Source organism: Oncorhynchus clarkii, chromosome 23, assembly GCF_045791955.1.
Source record: "Oncorhynchus clarkii lewisi isolate Uvic-CL-2024 chromosome 23, UVic_Ocla_1.0, whole genome shotgun sequence".
NCBI classification, from domain to species: domain Eukaryota; kingdom Metazoa; phylum Chordata; class Actinopteri; order Salmoniformes; family Salmonidae; genus Oncorhynchus; species Oncorhynchus clarkii.
In genome coordinates, this window is record NC_092169.1 from 46,558,937 (window position 1) to 46,586,453 (window position 27,517).

General features: G+C 42.3%; 1 protein-coding gene across 1 annotated transcript in view; it reads left to right on the plus strand.

Annotated features, from left to right (window-relative positions):
• The window catches only part of LOC139381223 (protein kinase C epsilon type), a 262,754-nt gene that overhangs the window by 104,927 nt on the left and 130,310 nt on the right, over positions 1-27,517 (plus strand). The gene's annotated exons all lie outside the window — the stretch shown is intronic.

Here is a 27,517-nt window from a genome sequence, read left to right on the forward strand (position 1 = left end):
AGGAAGTGCAGCTCAGTTTCCACCTCGTTTTGTCAGCAATGTGCACATAGCCTGTCTTCTCTTGAGAGCCAGGTCTGCCTACGGTGGCCTTTCTCAATAGCAAGGCTATGCTCACTGAGTCTGTACATAGTCAAAGATTACCTTAATTTTGGGTCAGTCGCTGTGTACTCTCTGTTTAGGGCCAAATAGTATTCTAGTTTGCTATGTTTTTTTGTTAATTCTTTCCAGTGTGTCAAGTGATTATCTTTTTGTTTTCTCATGATTTGTTTGGGTCTAATTGTGCTGCCATCCTGGGGCTCTGTGGGGTCTGTTTGTGTTTGTGAACAGAGCCCCAGGACCAGCTTACTTAGGGGACTCTTCTCCAGGTACATCTTTCTGTAGGTGATGGCTTTGTTATGGTTTGGGAATCGCTTCCTTTTCGGTAGTTGTAGAATTTAACAGCTAATTTCTGGATTTTGATAATTAGCAGGTATCGGCCTAATTCTGCTCTGCATGCATTATTTGGTGTTTTACGTTGTTCACGGGGGATATTTTTTGCAGAATTCTGCATGCAGTGTCTCAATTTGGTGTTTGTCCCATTTTGTGAATTCTTGGTTAGTGAGAGGACCCCAGACCGCACAACCGTAAAGGGCAATGGGTTCTATCTCTGATTCAAGTATTTTTTGCGAGATCCTAATCGGTAATGTCGAATGTTATGTTCCTTTTGATGGTATATAAGGCCCTTCTTGCCTTGCCTCAGCTCTTTCACAGCTTTGTGGAAGTTACTGGTGACTGGACCTTTTTTGGAACACCATTGTTTTGGTCTTACTGAGATTTACTGTCAGGGCCCAGGTCTGGAATCTGTACAGAAAATCTAGGTGGTGCTGTACAGTGCCTTGCAAAAGTATGACTTAAAGATTGCTTTACACCAGTGGAACCCATCCAACTTGAAGGATCTGGAGCCGTTTTGTCTTGAAGAATGGGCAAAAATAGCTAGATATAAATAGCTAGATATATAGCTAGATATAGCTAGATATACCAAGCTTATGAAGACATACCCCAAGAGAATTGCAGCTATAATTGCTGCAAAAGGTGTCTCTACAAAGTATTGACTTTGGGGGGGTGAACAGTTATGCACGCCTACGTTTACTGTTTTTTGTCTTATTTCTTGTTTGTTTCACAATAAAAAATATTTTGCATCTTCAAAGTGGTAGGCTTGTTGTGTAAATCAAATGATACAACCCCCCCCAAAAAAATCTATTTTTATTCCTGGTTGTAAGGCAACAACATTGGAAAAATCCCAAGGGGGTAAAAACTTTCACATGCCACTGTAGGCCCTCCTGTCATCATATCATCATATGCACCATATCATCTGCAAACAGTTGACATTTGACTTCAGATTCGAGTAGGGTGAGACGGGGTGCTGCAGACTTTTCTACTGTAGTGACCTCGCCAATTCTTTGATATATACAGTTGAAGTCAGAAGTTTACACACACCTTAGGCAAATACATTTGAACTCAGTTTTTCACAATTCCTGATATTGAATCCTGGTAAAAAAAAATCCCAGTCGTAGGTCAGTTAGGATCATGTTACAGGAATTAAATTCCTCTATGTTTTAATACCCAATTAAAATTAAACACTATGTCAATTCATAAGAATTTGTAAGACCCTTATTTGTAAACAATGGACAGAGACCAGTCTTTGAAATCAACCAGCTGCTTTTATTCTCGTGAGTACTGCCCATGATACATTTTATCACAGGTTATAAACTGAAAATGACATCAGCGTTTTCTAAACATTTCCGTCTCTTCTTGACACTGGTACAAAGGCTGTATAGTTCTCAAGCCTTCCCACATCGTCTAGAGCACATATGTCAGAGTCAAGGCCCGCGGGCCACATCCGGCCCGCAAGAAGGTTTTTTACGGCCCCTGGGATGATCTTGATTTATTATTAGAACCGGCCCGCAGCAAGCCGGCAGCCCGCAGATCTTTTACACGCACCAATACTACATTTCCCACAATGCAAAGGTGACGCACCGAGCAGTAGGCTGCTTCATTTCAATATTTATTGGCACAGCAGTCGTCAGCATCACAGTAAAATTAACTTTCAGATACCCATCAAAAATGGCAAAACGGAAGGTGGATACTGAGAACCGGGGGTTTCAAACAAGGTGGGAGTCGGAGTATATGTTCACGAAGGTAGCTGGAAAACCTGTGTGTCTTCTGTGTGGAGAAAGTGTGGCGGTACTGAAAGAGTATAATCTGAGACGACATTATGAAACGAAACACGCGGACACACACGCGGACGCAACTGTCAAGGCCAGTTTTATTTTGGCAGAAGAGATCGCTAAATCAGCCCGGCCATTTACGGAGGGGGATTTCATCAAAAACTGCATGATTAAAGTTTGTGACGAAGTTTGTGACGAAGCATGTAATGAGCATCATCACGCGCACAGTTAACTTTATCAGAGCCAAAGGTTTGAATCACCGCCAGTTCAAGGCATTTCTGACGGAGTTAGAAACGGAGCATGGTGATTTGCCTTATCACACAGAGGTGCGATGGCTAAGCCAGGGAAAGGTGCTTCAAAGATGTTTCGAGCTTCGTGAGGAGATTTGTCTGTTCTTGGACAGCAAAGGGAAAGACACAACACAACTCCGAGACGAAATGTTTCTGTGTGAAATGGCTTTTCTGTGTGACATTACGAGTCATCTGAATGCAATAAACTTGCAGCTGCAGGGTCGGGATCGTGTCATCTCTGATATGTACAGTACAGTGAAGGCATTTAAAACCAAACTGACTCTGTGGGAGACGCAGATGCGGAAAGAAAATTTGAGCCACTTTCCCAGCTGCCAGACCATGAAAGAGAAGCTCTCTACCAGTGCGTTCCCGAGCACACAGTTGGCTGATAAAATAGGTATGCTTGCCGCTGACTTTCGACGCCGATTTGCTGACTTTGAAGCACAAAAAAGCAGGTTGGAACTGCTCGGTAACCCATTTGCTGTTGACGTGGAAAGCTCACCACCAAACCTCCAAATGGAGTTGATTGACCTCCAATGCAATGATGCACTGAGGGCAAAATATGCGGCAGTGGGTGCTGCGGAGTTCGCCGTTTCCTCCCCGGCACAATGCCCCAGCTGCGCATCCAGGCTGCTCAAACGTTGTCTATGTTTGGCAGCACATACCTGTGTGAACAACTGTTTTCTTTGATGAACCTGAACAAAACATCACACAGAAGTCGACTTACTGCTGAACACCTCCACTCAATTCTGAGGATTTCTTCAGCTCAGAGCCTTACCCCGAACATTGATGAACTTGTGGAAAAGATGGGACACCACCAAGTATCACCCTCAACCTCAAACAAGTGAACATTACTGTGCAATCACATATTTAGAGTTTTTACTCAGTTCAAGTTTAAAAGTTAAAATTTAATATTTGTTTTCACTGCATGTTACTTCTCCTTAAACAAAGTGTTGTTTTTGATTAATAGATTTTTGCACTTTATTTTTTTGTATTTCAATCCAATTATATTTTAAAAATATTTCAGTTGAGTGGATGATAGAAAATTGCTATTATTGTTTTTTCTTTGAAGTAAATTTAGCCCACTTTTGCTAAAATAGAAAATATAGTCTACTGATGGTGCCTTGAATACCGGTTTCTTTCATTTAATGTTCATGTTATGGGGATATTTATATAAAGGAAATTTGTCTTTTGTGTCTGTTGAAAATTAAAGATTACTGACAGAGCCATAAGAAAATATTGCTTTATTTATCTGATCATATTGTAATATATTTGTTAGGTTTTCAGTAGGTTCAATTAGGTTCACTAGACTATATGCGTCATTTAAAAATTTTTCAATGAACATTCGAACAGTCCGGCCCTCGTCTTGTAGCTGATTTTTTTATTTGGCCCTCCGTCCATTTGACTTTGACACCCCTGGTCTAGAGCCAAGGTCAGCCTGTGTAGATAAGCATTCTAGCCAGTCTGGCGATATAGTTCATTAATTTCTACCAAGGAACACACAGTCATTGTTCTAATTCTTGATTATATTTACACACATTATATTCAGTACTAGGATTAAAAAGAAAATTCATACATATACAGTAACATAATAGTATTCTGATTAGTACATATACAGTAACATAATAGTATTCTGATTAGTACATATACAGTAACATAATAGTATTCTGATTAGTACATATACAGTAACATAATAGTATTCTGATTAGTCAGTCCTGATTGAAATGTATACATAATTAGTCATTATTGATAACAATTCCCTTAACATATCCACCCTTTGATTAAATATTATACATCCAATCACATATGCAGTTATATTGAAATATTAAAAGCATAGTTCTATTGTTATTAGGAATATTTATTGTTATCAAAATATCACTTAACGTGAAACATAACTTGCATTCGCACTGACTGTTTTTAGGCCTACATCAGAATCATAACTCTTCTTATCAGCATTTTCGTTACAATCTTCATTAAAAAAAACTTATAATATTGAAACAAGATACAACCTAACCTCCCTAAATATCAAAAATGGTCTCATCAAATATAAGTTCCCCGCAAATGAAGGATCCAGATTCATCCACTTGTTCTGTAGACATGCATTCAGCACTCCACGGGTCAGAACCTGGAATCGGCTGGTACCTCACCATCCATTGTCATCGATTTCTCCAGAGTCCTGGAAATAAGGCCTCGTACACAGGGAATTAGACAACAGCCCCATAAAACTAAAACAGTCACACAGGTGACTGTAGCCCATAATACAGTGATCATAATATTTTTAAATTTTCCAAACGTACTATCAAACCAATTAGTCAGATAAGTATCCACCCCAGAGTTTTCTGCCAAACCGTGAGCCAGGGTGGTCAAACCAGCTGAGGCTTCGGTCACTGATTCGCCCGGAGCTGTGTTATTTGGGATGGAAGCACAAACATGGTCCTGAAAATCACACATACTCCTCCCTTTTCAGCCAATAACATATCTAATGCAATTATATTCTGCCAAGCCATCAGGCTGGTTGTTTCAGTCTGTTCTGCCAAACCTTTAATAGCATCTCTGGTATAATTAATAAAGCGCTGTTGATTAAAATAAATATAATTAATCCAGTCCACGTTCTTATTGAGAGTGGACCACCCGGAAATGCTTAACTCTAATCCTGTTAGGATCTGATTTCTTGCTTTGAACTCATCTGGCACCCCCCGTGGAACCCCAATGTTATCAATATATACTTTGTCATCAAAAGACCCAGATGGAGTACCTCTTTTCTCCCGTTTGGCTAACTTCATGTCTTGGTGTTGAATGAGTGTGAAAGGCATTCCCAAATGTACAAGGGAGCATAATCCTGTACAAATGCCTGTAAAACCTCGCCCTGACATCATTCCCCCACACAACCTCCAGATGTCAGCCCTGGCCCACTTTACCTTATTGAAATCCCCAGAGTTCAAACCGCCTATCAAATTAGACATGGTCTCATCAGTGGTAATATTCTCTGTCCAATTGCAGGTACTATCTTGCCCTACATATTTCCCAAGAGTACTGTACCGGACCAAACGGTAATAATCTCCTCCGGTCACTGTAAAGGGAGGAAGTCTTGATTTAAAAGGGGACCCTGTGGATATAAATAGTAACTGTAACTGTCATTATCTGGCATTCCTGCTTTCGTCAACAGCTTTACCATACTGGCCTAACCTCCTCTACCCGGAACCGTACTAGGGTGTCGACCAAAAACTGGTCATATCCAAACTACAATAACCCTAGATCCTCTTTCATGATCTTTTGAATGGTAAGGCGTATCTTTATGCAATAGAATCCTCTCTCCGGATTACAGTCAAAAACTCTCACCTTCACTATACTCCACCTCCTTCCATACTGGGTGAGTGGATTCATATAGCCCTCTCTCTCCGTATGAGCTATGACCTGTGTCCACGATCAATATGGGGACCTGCACCGATATATACCATAATGGCTCAGAGTCCTAGACTGCCATGTAGTTAGAGACCCCATTTGGTCTACGTAAAAACTCCATTGAGAGATCCTTCCCAACCTCTACTCTAACTTCCTGTCTACCCAAATCTAGGGATCTCTTATGCTTGTTTTGGAACAAAATCCTCATCGTCTGAACCATGGGTGAAATTACCACTCCCTGCATACTCAGGTGGGACGTGCTGTATTAGGAATATGGCTCCCACGATAAGACAGCTCAGACGAACAGCCCTCTGATGAAGCCCCACCCTTTCCCAGAAAACATATCACCAGCAAGAGGCCAAGACACACCTTCACTTCTATGAACGCTCACAGCTGGGGAAAAGTCGGGTATTAGGGAAGTCTTCAGTAGGAGTTTGACCCCCGCACTCTAAAAGATTTGCGGTTCCACTCCTACCTCTGTGATTGTTCGACAGTATAAGTGTGTCCTACCCTCCCACAATGTGTGATACGCACCCCGGGAGCTCTTTCGGCTATCCTCACCGCGAAGGCAGTCACCAGGAGTGCTTGGTATGGCTCCCCCAACAGGCCTCAGGGACTGCATTGAGTGGCTTCACCTGTAATTCACCTGTAATGCATAACATCCTGGTCGTACAGGCTTGGTTAACAAACAGTTTCTCATATGTTTTATCTGATTATAGCTTTAACTTCTATGCCTATTTGTTAGCAAATGTTTTATTTATTATTAGTTTATTATCCAATAGGCCACTAGGTATCCTATCTTAGACCACAAACTTACCCATCCCCCTTTTGATACCTGGCTCTGCCCAGGTAACAACCTTATCTACCCTAAATAATGACTTAGGTAGGATTAGTAAATTATCCTTATATTCTGACATTATCATGTAAGTCCAATTCTCCCTTGGCCATCCATTCATCTCAATCCTGTATCAATTCTCTGTCAAGTGTCTTATCTACTTTAAGAAGTATCTATGCTATTTATATATGTTCTTAAATGTATATATTTACTGATTTAAACAGTAACCCCTTTCTCTCCTATCTCTAAAATACCACTAAGCGTCTCACTGTTTGACTTTATCTAAAATCATTGATTTTAGAAAAAACATGTCTATGAGTGGCAATCTCTAAAGTCCTTACATTTCCTTAATCAATCTATCTTAATCCTTACAAAAATCCTAAATCATCACAGATGTCATATATTCCTGTCAAATTTAATAATATTTAAATAAAAACCTCCTAATAGTCAAACAAAGCCAAAATGAATGCTAAATATATCAAATCCTTCCTACACTAATAAGCTTTTTCCTTCAGGAATCCACAGTATTTTATCTGACAATAACATGAATTAACCTTAAAATCAGTTTCATCAATAATTTAATATATGTTTCATAGTTTGTGATACCTTATCTACCGTAATTAATCACCCCTGAGAACTGAAACTTATTTTTCTATGTACTTTCCTGCCCTATTGGCTTAATACGGTGTCCTGTCCAAACCTCAAAGGACCATCCACCCCCATTTATTATTGATGATTAATATGATTTCTGTTCCTGTTGCAGTAATATAAACTCCATTATAATAAATTTACCTTAAAACTAGTAACCATAGTACCCTCCAAACTCGTCATTAAGCTCGAGACCCTGGGTCTCGACCCCGCCCTGTGCAACTGGGTCCTGGACTTTCTGACGGGCCGCCCCCAGGTGGTGAGGGTAAGAAACAACATCTCCACCCCGCTGATCCTCAACACTGCGGCCCCACAAGGGTGTGTTCTCAGCCCTCTCCTGTACTCCCTGTTCACCCATGACTGCGTGGCTCAATCATCAAGTTTGCAGACGACACTACAGTGGTAGGCTTGATTACCAACAACGATGAGATGGCCTACAGGGAGGAGGTGAGGGCCCTCAGAGTGTGGTGCCAGGAAAATAACCTCACACTCAAAGTCAACAAAACAAAGGAGATGATCGTGGACTTCAGGAAACAGCAGAGGGAGCACCCCCCATCCACATTGACGGGACAGTAGTGGAGAGGGTGGAAAGTTTTAAGTTCCTTGGCGTACACATCACGGACAAACTGAAATGGTCCACCCACACAGACAGCGTGGTGAAAAAAGGCGCAATTAGCGCCCCTTCAAACTCAGGAGGCTGAAGAAATTTGTCTTGTCACCAAAAACACTCATAAACTTTTACAGATGCACTATCGAGAGCATCCTGTCGGGCTGTATCACAGCCTGGTACGGCAACTGCTCCGACCACAAATGTAAGGCTCTCCAGAGGGTGGTGAGGTCTGCACAACGCACCTACACCCCACCTGATGTCACAGGAAGGTCAAAAAGGTCATCAAGGACAACAACCACCCGAGCCACTGCCTGTTCACTCCGCTATCATCCAGAAGGTGAGGTCAGTACAGGTGCATCAAAGCTGGGACCGAGAGACTGAAATACAGATTCTATCTCAAGGCCATCAGACTGTTAAACAGCCGTCACTAACACTGAGTGGTTGCTGCCAACATACAGACTCAATCTCTAGCCACTTTAATAACTAATATTCGGATGTAATAAATGTATCACTAGTCACTTAAACAATGCCACTTTATATAATAATAATAATAATAATAATAATAATAATAATTGTCATTGCAGGCAATCTCAACGCTGTATGTTACAGGGAAGACATCCTACTCCCCCATGTGGTACCCTTCCTGCAGGCTCATCCTGACATGACCCTCCAGCATGACAATGCCACCAGCCATACTGCTCGTTCTGTGCGTGATTTCCTGCAAGACAGGAATGTCAGTGTTCTGCCATGGCCAGCGAAGAGCCCGGATCTCAGTCCCATTGAGCACGTCTGGGACCTGTTGGACTGGAGGGTGAGGGCTAGGGCCATTCCCCCCAGAAATGTCTGGGAACTTGCAGGTGCCTTGGTGGAAGAGTGTGGTAACATCTCCCAGCAAGAACTGGCAAATCTGGAAGTGGAGATGCACTGCAGTACTTATTGCAGCTGGTGGCCACACCAGATACTGACTGTTACTTGTTCAGGGACACATTATTCCATTTCTGTTAGTCACATGACTGTGGAACTTGTTCAGTTGTTGAATATTGTTATGTTCATACAAATATTTACACATGTTAAGTTTGCTGAAAATAAATGCAGTTGACAGTGATAGAACGTTTCTTTTTTTGCTGAGTTTAGCTGTGTTGTTACACTGTATGTAATATCTATATTATTGTGTGGGGGGTGTTATGCTGCGACTGGGCTTGGTCAAGTGTCTGTCTGTCTGCTGCCAGTGGGTTATGATTCATGCAGCTTTAATTGGGCCAGTGGATGGCTCCTGTGTGGAGAGCTGTGGGCCTTGGGATGTGGAGTGAACCATATTGCCCACACAGAGGACCAGGGAGTGCCTCTCATCCCTCCACCTCTCCTCCTACTCTTTCTCTCTCTCTTTACACACATAGGGTATTTTTGTCTCTGTGTGTTTGCATGTTCGATCATGTACATGCATTTACCTGTGTTTCCACTCGCTTGTGTACTCATGCATGAATGCAGTGCTCAATCTCAGTGATATGTAACGGGGATTGCTAGCAAGGTATGCCAATCACATGTCTGCAGGTCTAATGCTGTGAGAATATGTTGTTTAATGCAGTGAGCACATGTTGTCTAATGCAGTGAACACACGTTGTCTAATGGAGTGAGCACATGTTATCTAATGCAGTGAACACATGTTGTCTAATGCAGTGAACACATGTTGTCTAATATATGTTGTCTAATGCAGTGAGCACATGTTGTCTAATATATGTTGTCTAATGCAGTGAACACAGGTTGTCTAATATATGTTGTCTAATGCAGTGAACACTTGTTGTCTAATGCAGTGAACACATGTTGTCTAATGCAGTGAACACATGTTGCTTAGTGCAGTGAACCTATGTTGTCTAATGATGTGAACACATGTTGTCTAATGCAGTGACCACATGTTGTCTAATGTAGGGAACACGTTGTCTAATGCAGTTGTCTATTGCAGTGAACAGATGTTTTATAATACAATGAGTGTATGTTGTCTAATGCAGTGAACACATGTTGTCTAATGCTGTGAGCACATTTTGTAATGCAGTTAACACATTGTTTAATGCCATGAGCAAATGTTGTCTAATGCAGTGAACACATGTTGTCTAATGCTGTGATCACATTGTTTGAATGCAGTGAACACGCTGTTTAATAATGTTGTCTAACGCTGTGATCACATTGTTTAATGCAGTGAACACATGTTGTTTAATAATGTTGTCTAACGCTGTGATCACATTGTTTAATGCAGTGAACACATGTTGTTTAGTAATGTTGTCTAACGCTGTGATCACATTGTTTAATGCAGTCAACACATTGTTTAAATGCAGTGAACACACTGTTTATTAATAATGTTGTCTAACTCTGTGATCACATTGTTTAATGCAGTCAACACATTGTTTAAATGCAGTGAACACATGTTGTCTAATGCTGTGATCACATTGTTTAAATGCAGTGAACACGCTGTTTAATAATGTTGTCTAATGCTGTGATCACATTGTGTAATGCAGTCAACACATTGTTTAATGCATTGAACACATATTGTTTAATAATGTTGTCTAACGCTGTGATCACATTGTGTAATGCAGTCAACACATTGTTTAATGCAGTGAACACGCTGTTTAATAATGTTGTCTAATGCTGTGATCACATTGTCTAATGCAGTGAACACATGTTGTCTAATGCTGTGATCACATTGTTTAATGCAGTGAACACGCTGTTTAATAATGTTGTCTAATGCTGTGATCACATTGTCTAATGCAGTGAACACATGTTGTCTAATGCTGTGATCACATTGTTTAATGCAGTGAACACGCTGTTTAATAATGTTGTCTAATGCTGTGATCACATTGTTTAATGCAGTGAACACGCTGTTTAATAATGTTGTCTAACGCTGTGATCACATTGTGTAATGCAGTCAACACATTGTTTAATGCAGTGAACACGCTGTTTAATAATGTTGTCTAACGCTGTGATCACATTGTGTAATGCAGTCAACACATTGTTTAATGCAGTGAACACATGTTGTTTAATAATGTTGTCTAACGCTGTGATCACATTGTGTAATGCAGTCAACACATTGTTTAATGCAGTGAACACGCTGTTTAATAATGTTGTCTAATGCTGTGATCACATTGTGTAATGCAGTCAACACATTGTTTAATGCAGTGAACACGCTGTTTAATAATGTTGTCTAATGCTGTGATCACATTGTTTAAATGCAGTGAACACATGTTGTTTAATAATGTTGTCTAACGCTGTGATCACATTGTGTAATGCAGTCAACACATTGTTTAATGCAGTGAACACATATTGTTTAATAATGTTGTCTAATGCTGTGATCACATTGTGTAATGCAGTCAACACATTGTTTAAATGCAGTGAACACGCTGTTTAATAATGTTGTCTAACGCTGTGATCACATTGTGTAATGCAGTCAACACATTGTTTAAATGCAGTGAACACATGTTGTTTAATAATGTTGTCTAATGCTGTGATCACATTGTGTAATGCAGTCAACACATTGTTTAATGCAGTGAACACGCTGTTTAATAATGTTGTCTATTGCTGTGATCACATTGTGTAATGCAGTCAACACATTGTTTAATGCAGTGAACACGCTGTTTAATAATGTTGTCTAACGCTGTGATCACATTGTGTAATGCAGTCAACACATTGTTTAAATGCAGTGAACACATGTTGTTTAATAATGTTGTCTAATGCTGTGATCACATTGTGTAATGCAGTCAACACATTGTTTAATGCAGTGAACACATGTTGTTTAATAATGTTGTCTAACGCTGTAATCACATTGTGTAATGCAGTCAACACATTGTTTAAATGCAGTGAACACATGTTGTTTAATGCAGTGAACACATCTTATCTAATGCTATGAGCACATGTTGTCTAATGCAGTGATAACATGTTGTCTAATGCAGTGATAACATGTTGTCTAATGCAGTGATAACATGTTGTCTAATGCCGTGAAAATATGTTGTCTAGCACCCCTTGTGTAGAGAGATCCTCACCAAGAGGGATGGTCACATCGGTAACAGTGGACCGATGACCTCACACATGAGTAGCCATATCCCCTCCTACAGGGATATGGCTATAGATGTTGCTAGGCAGCCAGTGCCAGTTGCTAGGCGATGGTGACGAGTAGGGGCTGGAGGGGTATGACTGAGGACCCATTGGAGGTGAGGGGTTTTGAGAAGGGGACAAGGAGAGAGGATGTGAGGAGAGAGGGCGCTAGGAATGAGGTCAGAGGTCATGTGGAGGCTTCCCATAGAGTGCATGATGAAGAGGAAGGTCCAATGCATTGTGGGAACAGCCATTATAGAATGGTCTAGTCTGTGTGTGTTGTCACATCTCTCCATAGATGATTTGATATATTGTTAATTACCCCTCTGTATAAGGTGTGATGTCATCAATCCCTACCCGCTAACTCTCCACTAAGTCATCCCCTAAGTCATCCACTAACTTATCCACTAAGTCCTCCCCAAAGCCATCCACTACGTCATACCTAAGTCATCCACTAATTCTTCCTCTCCACAGCCTCCCTGGCCATCCTTATGTCTGGCCAAGGGCTACAGATGGGACAACAGTCACAGATAGACTGGGCTGGGCATTTATCAGGTCAACACACACAAACACACACACAGTCAGTGACACACACACACACACACACACACACACACACACACACACACACACACACACACACACACACACACACACACACACACACACACACACAGAGCCTAACACACACCCACTGTGACAGTGACACACACACACAGCCTGACACATGCCCACGGTGACGGCAACACACATACATACACAAACTCAGTGACCCAAACACACAAGTACGTGCACGGTGACACAGATGCACGCATGCACACACACAGGCAGACAAATTCACACCGTGGGGGTGAGAATGAGAGCAGGGATGTGAGGTGCAATGTGTTGGTTTCTCCTCTCCATACTGGGACAGTGTGGGTCTGAGGGCTGGTTTCTCCTCTCCATACTTGGACAGTGTGGGTCTGAGGGCTGGTTTCTCCTCTCCATACTGGGACAGTGTGGGTCTGAGGGCTGGTTTCTCCTCTCCATACTGGGACATTGTGGGTCTGAGGGCTGGTTTCCCCTCTCCATACTGGGACAGTGTGGGTCTGAGGGCTGGTTTCTCCTCTCCATACTGGGACAGTGTGGGTCTGAGGGTTGGTTTATCCTCTCCATACTGGGACAGTGTGGGTCTGAGGGTTGGTTTCTCCTCTCCATACTGGGACAGTGTGGGTCTGAGAGTTGGTTTCTCCACAGAGTGAGGAAGGTCCTAGTAAGATACAATGTAGGGGAGAATGGTGTTAAACGCATACATGCTGTCTGCCTTTCTCCTACTCTCCCCTCTCTCCCCTACTCTCCCCTGGCCAGCAGAATACCACCCTGCATCCTACTGCTTTCTTGTCTCTGAAGCTAAGCAGGGCTGGTCCTTGTCAATACCTGGATGGGACACTAGAAGCTGTTGGAGGGCCAGTAGGAGGCACTCTTTCCTCTGGTCTGAAAAATATCCCAATACCCCAGGAAAGTGATTGGGGACATTATCCTGTGTAGAGTGCTGTCTATGGGATGTTAAATGGATGTCCTGATTCTCTGTGGTTACTAAAGATCCCATGGCACTTATTGTAAGAGTAGGGCTGTTAAGCCTGTTGTCCTGGCTAAATTCCCAATCTCATACAATCATAGTCACCCCATATTTCTAATTGGCTCATTCATCTTCTTATTCCCCAGGTTGTTGCTGTAAATTAGAATGTGTTCTCAGTCAACTTACCTGGAAAATACATTTTAAAAATCCCCTACTCTGGCTTTCCTTTTCTCCTCCCCTTCTCTGCTAGAGGTTGGCTGTATCTCACTCTCGCTCTCTCTGTCTTGTACAGAGTTCAGTGAGGAGAGGTGTATGTGATTAGCTTTAGGGGTCATGTTTGACTAAATCAGATTAGTTAGTAGGACTGCACAGCAGGACTGAACAAAATGAAGTCTGGGAAACCTCTACACATGTGACCAGACATGTCTGTCAGGACTTGTCATGAGGAAAACAGGCAGGCAGGCTGACACATACCATACACTGTATATACAAAAGTATGTGGACACCCTTTCAAATGAGTGGATTCGGCTATCACCCGTTACTGACAGGTGTATAAAATTGCTCACACAGCCATGCAATCTCCATAGACGAACTTTGGCAGTAGAATGGCCTTACTGAAGAGCTCAGTGACTTTCAACATGTCACCGTCATAGGATGCCACCTTTCCAACAACAGTTCATAAAATTTCTGCCCTGCTAGAGCTGCCCGGGTCAACTGTAAGTGCTGTTATTGTGAAGTGGAAACATCTAGGAGCAACAATGGCTCAGCCGCAAAGTGGTAGGCCACACAAGCTCACAGAACGGGACCCCCGAGTGCTGAAGTGCGGATCACGTAAAAATCGTCTGTCCTGCAACATTCACAACCGACTTCTAAACTGCTTCTGGAAGCAATGTCAGCACAAGAACTGTTCATTGGGAGTTTCATGAAATGGGTTTCCATGGTCATCCCCACAGTAACTGTACGTACATATCCCAACCAGACACAATGGATTACAGCTGCCGCTTTCAAGCAGCGGTATCCGGACGCTTATAAGAAGTCCCGCTACGACCTTCGACGAGCCATCAAACAGAAAAAGTGTCAATACAGGAGCAGGACTGAATCCTACTACACCGGCTCTGACAGTCATTGGATATGACAGGGCTTGTATCACAGTCAAATGTTTGGACACACCCATTACAGGGTTTTTCTTTATTTTTACTATACACTGTAGTATAATAGTCAAGACATTAAAACTATGAAATAACACATATGGAATCATGTAGTAACCATAAAAGTGTTAAACAAATCCAAATATATTTGAGATTTGAGATTCCTCAAAGTAGCCACCCTTTGCCTTGATGACAGCTTTGCACACTTTTGTCATTCTCTCAACCAGCTTCACGAGGTAGTCATCTGGAATGCATTTCAATTACCAGGTGTGCTTTGTTAAAAGTTAATTTGTGTAATTGTTTTAGTTCTTAATGTGTTTGAGCCAAGCAGTTGTGTTGTGACAAGGTAGGGGTGGTATACAGAAGATAGCCATATTTGGTAAAAGTCCATAGTATGGCAAGAACAGCTCAAATAAGCAAAGAGAAATGAAAGTCCATCAATACTTTAAGACATGGAGGTCAGTCAATCCGGAAAATGTCAAGAACTTCTAAAGTTTCTTCAAGTGCAGTCGCAAAAACCATCAAGCTCTATGATGAAACTGGCTCTCATGAGAACTGCCATGAAGACCCAGAGTTACCTCTGCCGCAGAGGATAATTTCATTACAGTTATCAGCCTCAGAAATTTCAGCCAAAATGAATGCTTCATAGAGTTCAAGCAACAGACACATCTTAACATCAATTGTTCAAAGGAGACTGAGTGAATCAGGCCTTCATGGTCAAATTGGTCAACCGCTGTGTCTTTGTGAGACGCAGATAAGGTGAACGGATGATCTCCACATATTTGGTTCCCACTCTGAAGCATGGAGGAGGAGGTATGATGGTGTGGGGGTGCTTTGCTGGTGACACTGTCTTTGATTTATTTAGAATTCAAGGCACACTTAACCAGCATGGCTACCACAGCATTGTGCAGCAATACGCCATCCCATCTGGTTTGCGCTTAGTGGGACTGTCATTTGTTTTTCAACTGGACAATGACCCAATCCACCTCCAGGCTGTGTATGGGCTATTTGACGAAGAAGGAGAGTGATGGAGTGCTGCATCAGATGACCTGGTCTCCACAATCACCCGACCTCAACCCAATTGAGATGGTTTGGGATGAGCTAGACCGCAGAGTGAAGGAAAAGCAGCCAACAAGTGCTCAGCATATGCGGAAACTCCTTCAAGACTGCTGGAAAAGCATTCCAGGTTAAGCTGGTTGAGAGAATGCCAAGAGTGTGCAAAGCTCTCATCAAGGCAAAGGGTGGCTACATTGAAGAGTCTAAAATCTAAAGTCTATTTTGATTTGTTTAACTTGTTTAGCCCATCCACAGGACCTTTGAGCTAACGTATGCTAATGCATGAGGTTGTAAGTAACAAGAAAAGTTCCCAGGACATAGACATATCTGATATTGGCAGAAAGCTTCAATTCTTGTTAATCTAACTGCACTGTTCGATTTACAGTAGCTATTACAGTGAAATAATACCATGCTGTTGTTTGAGGAGAGTGCACAATTTTGAACATGAAAAGTTATTAATAAACAAATTAGGCACATTTGGGCAGTCTTGATACAACATTTTGAACAGAAATGCAATGGTTCATTGGATCAGTCTAAAACTTTGCAAATACACTGCTGCCATCGAGTGTCCAAAATCTAAATTGCACCTGGGCTGTAATAATAGATAATGGCCTTTCTCTTGCATTTTAAAGATTATGTTAAAAAACAGTTTTTTTTTCTTAGTATTATATTTTACCAGATCCATTGTCTTATATTCTACTACATTCCTTTCACATTTCCACAAACTTCAAAGTGTTTCCTTTCAAATGGTACCAATAATATGCACATCCTTGCTTCTGGGCCTGAGCTACAGGCAGTTAGATTTGGGTATGTCATTTTAGGCGAAAATTGAATAAAATGGGCGGAGGTTTTAACACTACATGATTCCATATGTGTTATTTCATAGTTTTGATGTATTCACTATTTTTCTACAATGTAAAAAATAGTACAAGTAAAGAAAAACCCTTGAATGAGTAGGTGTGTATTAACAAACTTTTGACTGGTACCGTATATACATACATACAGTGGCTTGCGAAAGTATTCACCACCCTCGCATTTTTCCTATTTTGTTGCTTTACAGCCTGGAATTATATTGGATTTTTGAGGGGTTTGTATAATTTAATTTACACAACATGCCTACCACTTTGAAGATGCAAAATATTTTTTATTGTGAAACAAACAAGAAATAACACAAAAAAAACTGAAAACTTGGGCATGCATAACTTTTCACCCCCCAAAGTCAATACTTTGTAGAGCCACCTTTTTCAGCAATTACAGCTGCAAGTCTCTTGGGGTATGTCTCCATAAGCTTAGCACATCTAGCCACTGGGATTTTTGCCCATTCTTCAAGTCAAAATTACTCCAGCTCTTTCAAGTTGCTGGGTTCCGCTTGTGTACAGCAATCTTTAAATCATACCACAGATTCTCAATTGGATTGAGGTCTGGGCTTTGACTAGGCCATTCCAAGACATGTAACTGTTTCCCCTTAAACTGCTTTAGCAGTATTCTCAGGGTCATTGTCCTGCTTGAAGGGGAACCTCCACCCCAGTCTCAAATCTTTGGAAGACTGAAACAGGTTTCCCTCAAGAATCTCCCTGTATTTTGCACCATCCATCATTCCTTCAATTCTGACCAGTTTCCCAGTCCCTGTGATGAAAAACATCCCCACAGCATGATGTTGCCAACACCATGCTTCACTGTGGGGATGGTTTTCTTGGGGTGATGAGAGGTGTTGAGTTTACGCCAGACATTGTGTTTTCCTTGATGGCCAAAAAGCTCAATTTTAGTCTGGCCAGAGTACCGTCTTCCATGTGTTTGGGGAGTCTCCCACATGCCTTTTGGTGAACACCAAACATGTTTGCTTATTTTATTCTGGCCACTCTTCCTTAAAGCCCAGCTCTGTGGAGTGTACGGCTTAAAGTGGTTCAATGGACATATACTCCAATCTCAGCTGTGGAGCTTTGCAGCTTCTTCAGGGTTATCTTTAGTCTCTTTGTTGCCTCTCTGATTAATGCCCTCCTTGCCTGATCCGTGGGCGGCCCTCTCTTTGCAGGTTTGTTGTGGTGCCATATTCTTTCAATTTTTTTATAATGGATTTAGTGGTGCTCCGTGGGATGTTCAAATTTTCTGATATTTTTTATAACCCAACCCTGATCTGTACTTCTCCACAACTTTGACCCTGACCTGTTTGGAGAGCTCCTTGGTCTTCATAGTCCCACTTGCTTGGTGGTGCCCCTTGCTTAGTGGTGTTGCAGATTCTAATTATGTGACTTCTGAAGGTAATTGATTGCACCAGATCTTATTTAGGGGCTTCAAAGCAAAGGGGTGAATACATATGCACGCACCACTTTTTCATTTTGTATATATATATCTATAACATTCGATTGGTTGCAAGAATTTTGTTTAATTTAAATGGAAATTCAAAGTTTTGAATTTTGTGTCGTTTTAATTATCAGTTCATAAACAATGTGCCATGGATTCAGTATGTCGAAAATCTCTTCCCAACTATTTTGCATGGCACAGCTGTCCAATTTTTGGTCCTTCAATTAAACTGGTGTACTTTTTTATTAGTCACAATTTTCTTTAACCAATTATAGTCTTTAAGACCGACAGACAAGTTCCTTATTTTTTCCCCATCCACTTCCCTCTTCCATGTTTGTGGTAATGCTGCTATTAGTTGGTTGTAATTTCGGTTAGAGTAGACATTTCCATATATTTGTGTTAGCTGCATGTGTGACATAACTCCTCCAGTCCTATTTATGATATCATTTACAAAGATTATACTTTTTTATTTTTTTATATACATGTTATTTTTTTTAAACTATTGGTACATTTGAGTTTATATGAATTTTGGATTTAAAAGAAAACATTTATCAGCAGTGCACAATGACACCTTTGTTTTTTTAAGCCCTGGATTTCTAATCCCTTGATATTATTGTTGGATCTGATTTTAATAGATAACATTTTGATAGCCATAATAAATAGATATGCTGATAGTGGACCACCTTGTTTACTCCTCTTGAACGTGTTAAACTTTCTGAAAAGTAGCCATTGTTTACTATTTTACACCTGGGATTACTATACATGACTTTAACCCATTTTATAAGAGATTCTCCAAAATGTTAATGTTCCAGGCATTTATATATAAATTCCAGTCCTACTTTATCAAAAGCCTTTTCAAAGTCAGCTATAGTTTCCCTGATTGTTCATAGTGTTCTATTGTTTCCAGTACTTTTCTTAAATTATCTCCAATATATCGTCCATGTAAAAAACCTGTCTGATTAGATGAATAATAAAATAATGAATAATAAAAAAACTCATTTTTTTTCTTACGAGCTATACATTTTGCTAGAATGTTTGCATCACAATACTAAAGTGTAAGGTGCCTTTAATTTGTTTAATGGACTGGGTCTTTATATTTACCAATTGTATCCCTTTTCAGTAATAATGAAATCAGACCTTCTTGTTGAGTGTCCGATAATCTACCATTTTCATAGGATTGGTTAAAACATGAATAATAACGGTCCTCTGAGTATATCAAAAAAGGTTTGGTATACCTCAACTGGTATGCCATCCAGCCCTGGAGTTTGCCTGGACTTAAAGGCTTTAATTGCATCAATAAGTTCCTCCTATGTAATTTCACCTTCACATGAGGCTTTCTGTACAGCTGTTCATTTTACATTATTAATAAACAAAAATCCATACAAATACCTTCGATTATTAGAGGAGATGGAGGAGACTAAAATGAAAACATATGTTAAAAGTACTTTGCTTCCTCTTTCAATATATAATTTGGTGAATCATAGATTACTTCGTAATTTGTAACACGTTTTAGTAAATTATTTTTGGTAACATTTCTGTTGAAGATTAACAAAGAATGTGTGCATTTTTACGCTTATTCCATTAAGTTTGTTTTATTTTTATAATATATTCCCCGATTTCCTTTTCCTCTAACATATTCTGAGCCTCTACAGTACAGTTTTTATTGTGATCTATCTGTTCTGTTAGACCTTCTATTTCCTTTGATAAAATATGAACTCTTTTGACCTACATTGCTTTTGTTTTATAGATAAGTACTGAATTGCATGGCCACTAAAGGCACATTTAAAAGTGTCCCACACAATAAGGGGATCTGAAGTACCTATATTATGTTGGAAAAAGTCTGTTATAAATTCCTCTGTCCTAGTTAAAAAAGTTATCATCCAATATGCTTTGATTCAATTTCCAATATCTTCACCCACGTGGAAATTCAGTAAGAGTATTGTATATGCCAATTATCTGATGGTCCGACCGCATTCTGCCCTCTATCAACACTTTTTAAACTTTTGGTGCCAACGAGACTGATATAAGAACGTAGTCAAGATGACTAGCTTGATTGAGCCTCGGCCATGTACAGTTGAAGTCGGAAGTTAACATACACTTAGGTTGGAGTCATTAAAACTAATTTTTCAACCACTCCACAAATTTCTTGTTAGCAAACTATAGTTTTGGCAAGTCGGTTAGGACATCTACTTTGTTCATGACATCTACTTTGTTCAAGTCTTTTTTCCAACAATTGATTACAGGCATATTATTTCACTTATAATTCACTGTATCACAATTCCAGTGAGTCAGAAGTTTACATACACTAAGTTGACTGTGCCTTTAAACAGCTTGGAAAATTCCAGACAATGATGTCATGGCTTTAGAAGCTTCTACCTGTGGATGTATTTCAAGGCATACCTTCAAACTCAGTGCTTCTTTGCTTGACATAATGAGAAAACCAAAAGAAATCAGCCAAGAACTCAGAAAAAAATTGTAGACCTCCACAAGCCTGGTTCATCCTTGGGAGCAATTTCCAAACGCCTGAAGGTACTGCGTTCATCTGCACAAATAATAGTATGCAAGTATAAACACCATGGGACCACGCAGTTGTCATACCGCTCAGGAAGGAGATGTGTTCTGTCTCCTAGAGATGAACGTACTTTGGTGCGAAAAGTGCAAATCAATCCCAGAACAACAGCAAAGGACCTTGTGAAGATGCTGGAGAAAACAGGTACAAAAGTATCTATATCCACAGTAAAACGAGTCTTATATCGGCATAACCTGAAAGGCCACTCAGCAAGGAAGAAGCCACTGCTCCAAAACCGCCAAAAAAAAGGCAGACTATGTGGAAGTGCACATAAAGATCGTACTTTTTTGAGAAATGTCCTCTGGTCTGATGAAACAAAAATAGAACTGTTTGGCTATAATGACCATCGTTATGTTTGGAGGAAAAAGGGGCAGGTTTGCAAGCCAAAGAACACCATACCAACTGTGAAGCACGGGGTGGCAGCATCATGTTGTGGGAGTGCTTTGCTGCAGGAGGGGCTGGCAGCATCATGCAGCAAAATAGATGGCATCATGAGGGAGAAAATGATGTGGATATATTGAAGCAACATCTCAAGACATCAGTCAGGAAGTTAAAGCTTGATCGCAAATGGATCTTCCAAATGAACAAAGCCCCCAAGCATACTTCCAAAGTTGTGGCAAAATGGCTTAAGGACAACAAAGTCAAGGTATTGGAGTGGCCATCACAAAGCCCTGACCTCAATCCCATAGACAATTTGTGGGCAGAACTGAAAAGTGTGTGCGAGCAAGGAGGCGTACAAACCTGACTCAGATACACCAGCTTTGTCAGGAGGAATGGGCCAAAATTCACCCAACTTATTGTGGGAAACTTGGGGAAGGCTTCCCGAAACGTTTGACCTAAGTTAAACAATTTAAAGGCAATGCTACCAAATACTAATTGAGTGTATGTAAACTTCTGACCCACTGGGAATGTGATGAAAGAGGTAAAAGCTAAGATAAATAATTCTCTCTACTATTATTCTGACATTTCAAATTCTTAAAGTAAAGTGGTGATCCTAAATGACCTAAAACAGGGAATTATTTTCTGGGATTAAATGTCAGGAATTTTGAAAAACTGAGTTTAAATGTATTGGCTAAGGTATATGTAAACTGTATATCTCACTAGGTCAGGATATTTTAGCCTCCATATATCCACTAGTTCCAATATATCCATGATATTCGTGATTTCCTTACTTGCATGAGGGTGATAGTGTTTATAGTGTGATTTCCTTTACGGTCCATTGAGGTATTTAAAACAGTATTATAATCTCCCACCATAATAATAGAGTCTTGTATTGCTTGCAGGGTTGATAATTTATTAAATATATTTCCAAAGAAACGTGGATCATCATTATTTGGTCCGTAAAGATTTTATCTGTTTATGGTCCAATAACATATTTAATATCATACATCTATCTACCTTGGGGATCTGTTAGGACAATTTGCACATTGGGATCAACATTACAGTTAATTAATGTCATCACCTCTTTTGAGTTTTTTTGCCCATGGGAGAAGTATATTTCACCCCCCAGTCCTTTTTCCACACAACTTCTTCTAAAATTGTTGAACGAGTTTCCTGTAAACAATAGATATTATATTCCTTCTCTTTTAGCCAGGTAAATATTGTTCATCCTTTCTTATTATCTGCTAAGCCATTACAATTACATCTGGCTATGCATATTTCATCAATTACCATAATGAGATACAAGTTTCAAATCTATTTATCACAATATATGTTTGTAAATTGTGCAGCTGTTGCTCCCGGTTACAGGTAAATTGCACACGGCCTTCGTTGACCCCAGAAACCAAACTGTGTCAGTCAGTGTATTGTGTTGAGGCAGGAAGACAGGCAGGGACTTTACTACAGTGCAAGCACACCTGTGGTCTTACTCAACAGTAATATGGCCAGCACTGTGCTAATCAGTGGAGGCTGCTGAGGGGACGACCGCTCATAATAATGTCTGGATCGGAGCAAATGGAATGGCATAGAACATATGGAAACCATGTGGAAACAATGTGTTTGATGTATTTGATACACTGATTCCATTCCAGCCATTACCACAACCCCATCCTCCCCAATTAAGGTGACACCAACCTCATGTGGAGTTAATACCTTGGGGGAACTGGAGTTGTGTCTGTCTACCTGTCAGTCTGAATCGCTCGTATAGACCTAAATCACATTGGCTAACCGGGCTATCTGCATTGTGTCCCACCACCCGCCAACCCCTCTTTACGCTACTGCTACTCTCTGTTCACCATATATGCATAGTCACTTTAACTATGTCTACATGTACATACTACCTCAATCAGCCTGACTAACCGGTGTCTGTATGTAGCCTCGCTACTGTGTATAGCCTGTCTTTTTACTGTTGTTTTAGTTCCTTACTATTGTTCATCTAACACCTTTTTTGCAATATTGGTTAGAGCCTGTAAGTAAGCATTTCACTGTAAGGTCGGCACCTGTTGTATTCGGCACACGTGACAAATAAACTTTGATTTGGATTGATTTGAGATCACACCGCTTCTACAGCTTGTCTCACACAAGTCAGTCAACCACTACACCATTTGGTTATCAGAAAATAACAATGTGGCAGGGGGCTGTGAACTACCAGACCATGTGGTAGGGGGCTGTGAACTACCAGACCATGTGGCAGGGGGCTGTCACCTACCAGACCATGTGGCAGGGGGCTGTGAACTACCAGACCATGTGGCAGGGGACTATCACCTACCAGACCATGTGGCAGGGGGCTGTCACCTACCAGACCATGTGGCAGGGGGCTGTGAACTACCAGACCATGTGGCAGGGGGCTGTCACCTACCAGACCATGTGGCAGGGGGCGGTCACCTACCAGACCATGTGGCAGGGGGCTGTGAACTACCAGACCATGTGGCAGGGGGCTGTGAACTACCAGACCATGTGGCAGGGGGCTGTGAACTACCAGACCATGTGGCAGGGGGCTGTGAACTACCAGACCATGTGGCAGGGGGCTGTGAACTACCAGACCATGTGGCAGGGGGCTGTCACCTACCAGACCATGTGGCAGGGGGCGGTCACCTACCAGACCATGTGGCAGGGGGCGGTCACCTACCAGACCATGTGGCAGGGGGCGGTCACCTACCAGACCATGTGGCAGGGAGCTGTCACCTACCAGACCATGTGGTAGGGGGCTGCCACCTACCAGACCATGTGGCAGGGGACTGTGAACTACCAGACCATGTGGCAGGGGGCCGTCACCTACCAGACCATGTGGCAGGGGGCTGTGAACTACCAGACCCTGTGGCAGGGGGCGGTCACCTACCAGACCATGTGGCAGGGGGCTGTGAACTACCAGACCATGTGGCAGGGGACTATCAACTACCAGACCATGTGGCAGGGGGCGGTCACCTACCAGACCATGTGGCAGGGGGCTGTCACCTACCAGACCATGTGGTAGGGGGCTGCCACCTACCAGACCATGTGGTAGGGGGCTGTGAACTACCAGACCATGTGGCAGGGGGCTGTGAACTACCAGACCATGTGGCAGGGGACTGTGAACTACCAGACCATGTGGCAGGGGGCGGTCACCTACCAGACCATGTGGCAGGGGGCTGTCACCTACCAGACCATGTGGTAGGGGGCTGTCACCTACCAGACCATGTGGCAGGGGGCTGTCACCTACCAGACCATGTGGTAGGGGGCTGTGAACTACCAGACCATGTGGCAGGGGGCTGTCACCTACCAGACCATGTGGCAGGGGACTGTGAACTACCAGACCATGTGGCAGGGGGCTGTCACCTACCAGACCATGTGGCAGGGGGCGGTCACCTACCAGACCATGTGGCAGGGGGCTGTCACCTACCAGACCATGTGGTAGGGGGCTGTCACCTACCAGACCATGTGGCAGGGGGCTGTGACCTACTTGTCACCTACCAGTAACACATTCCCTCCCTTCCTCCCTCCCTCCCAATCTCCTTCCCTCCCTCCCACCCCCCTGCGCTGACAGTATAATTAATAAAGTAGCAGAGTGTAATGTAAACCTAAGCTCTCCACAGGGTATACTCTTCCATAATCACTCCAGGAGAGAAAGATTTCAAATTTTATTTTCTGTACAGTGTGTGTGTGTGTGTGTGTGTGTGTGTGTGTGTGTGTGTGTGTGTGTGTGTGTGTGTGTGTGTGTGTGTGTGTGTTTATGTGTGTGTACGTGCGTGCTTGCGTGAATGCAAGTTTTGCTGTGTGCGTAAGGCTGTGAGACTGTGATGCTGTGCATAAGTGTGTGAGACTGTGTGAGTCTGTGCGTAAGTGTGTGAGACTGTGATGCTGTGCATAAGTGTGTGAGACTGTGTGAGTCTGTGCGTAAGTGTGTGAGACTGTGCGTAAGTGTGTGAGGCTGTGTGAGTCTGTGTAAGTGTGTGAGGCTGTGTGTGTAAGTGTGTGAGGCTGTATGAGGCTGTGCGTAATGTGTGAGGCTGTTCATAAGTGTGTGAGGCTGTGTGTAAGTGTGTGAGACTGTGTGTAAGTGTGTGAGGCTGTGTGAGTATGTGAGGCTCTGTGAGGCTGTGCGTAAGTGTGTGAGGCTGTGTGAGTCTGTGAGGCTCTGTGAGGCTGTGCGTAAGTGTGTGAGGCTGTTCATAAGTGTGTGAGGCTGTGTGAGAGAGAAATCGAGAGCGAGAGTGGGAGTGTGAGCAGTCCTGTGCAGCCCTGTGCGTTACCTTGTCTGCTACCCTGGTGAGTAGAGCTGACAGGTCTCAAACATGGTTGCTCTTTGTCACAGCCTACCCCGTCAATCCATTGATCCAGACCTCAGCAGATCTGCACCCATCCTAGCTACATACAACACATATGCTGAGTGTACTAAACATTAGGAACAACTGCTCTTTCCATGACATAGACTGACCAGGTGAATCCAGGTGAAAGCTATGATCCCTTAATGATGTCACTTGTTAAACCAACTTCAGTCAGTGTAGATGAAGGGGGGGAGACAGGTTAAAGAAGGATTTTTAAGCCTTGAGACATGGATTGTGTAAGTGTGCCATTCAGTGGGTGAATTGGCAAGACAAAAGATGTAAGTGCCGTTGAACAACGTATGGTAGTAGGTGCCAGGCACACCAGTTTGTGTCAAGAACTGATGGGTTTTTCACACTCAACAGTTTCCTGTGTGTACCAAGAATGGTCCACCACCCAAAGGACATCCAGCCAACTTGATGCAACCGTAGGAAGCATTGGTGTTAACATGGGCCAGCATCCCTGTGGAGCGCTTTCGACACCTTGTAGAGCCCATGCCCTGACAAATTGAGGCTGTTCCCGAGGCCAAAAGGTGGTGCAACTCAATATTAGGAAGGTGTTCCTAATGTTTTGTACGCTCAGTGTACACTGGGAGAGAGCTCAATCACCAACATGTAGTATCCTGCATTCTTAGTTAAGGTTGAATCAGTCACTTGTTAGCTAGGTAGCATATCCTATCCAGACGAGACAAATGTGTAATACCCTCATTACTAGTGTGCTGTGGTGTGTGTGTGTGCCAAGCCTGTTAATAACCTCTCCAGCATCTGCATAGCTTTGAGGTTGTTGAGGGGATTATCCCTGTAAATTCACCTCTGCTGCAGTAGCACCATCTAGAGGTGGTCATGTGTGCAGCACTGGACTGTTCCATTACCTCCCACCTGTAGGGGGTTGTAGCACTGGACTGTTCCATTACCTTCCACCTGTAGGGGGTTGTAGCACTGGACTGTTCCATTACCTCCCATCTGTAGGGGGTTGTAGCACTGGACTGTTCCATTACCTCCCATCTGTAGGGGGTTGTAGGACTGGAATGCTCCATTACCTCCCACATGTAGGGGGTTGTAGCACTGGACTGTTCCATTACCTCCCACCTGTAGGGGGTTGGGGTAGCAGTGTAGCTATGTGTGGAGAAGCAGTGTGTGGAGAAGCATACTGACACACTCTTCATTAATATGTTATATACAATATCGATCCACCAAGTCTGGAATCAGTAGGAGCAATAACAGCTTCTACCCACAGGCCATGAAACCACTAAATAGTCAACCAAATAGCTACCAGGACTATCTACATTGACCCTCTTTGCACTAACTCTTTGGACTCTTCACATTCACTGCTGCTACTGTTTATTACCTATCCTGTTACCTAGTCACTTTATCTCTACCCATATGTACATATATACCTCAATTACCTGGTACCCCTGCACATGGACTCTGTACTGGTACCCTGTTTATATAGCCAAGTTATCACCTGGTACCCCTGCACATCGACTCTGTACTGGTACCCTGTTTATATAGCCAAGTTATCACCTGGTACCCCTGCACATCGACTCTGTACTGGTTCCCTGTTTATGTAGCCAAGTTATCACCTGGTACCCCTGCACATCGACTTTGTACTGGTACCCTGTTTATATGGCCAAGTTATCACCTCGTACCCCTGCACATTGACTCTGTACTGGTACCCTGTTTATATAGCCAAGTTATCACCTCGTACCCCTGCACATTGACTCTGTACTGGTACCCTGTTTATATAGCCAAGTTATCACCTGGTACCCCTGCACATCGACTCTGTACTGGTTCCCTGTTTATGTAGCCAAGTTATCACCTGGTACCCCTGCACATTGACTTTGTACTGGTACCCTGTTTATATGGCCAAGTTATCACCTGGTACCCCTGCACATCGACTCGGTACTGGTACCCTGTTTATGTAGCCAAGTTATCACCTGGTACCCCTGCACATTGACTCTGTACTGGTACCCTGTGTATATAGCCAAGTTATCACCTCGTACCCCTGCACATTGACTCTGTACTGGTACCCTGTTTATATAGCCAAGTTATTGTCGTTGTAATTTTTTCTATA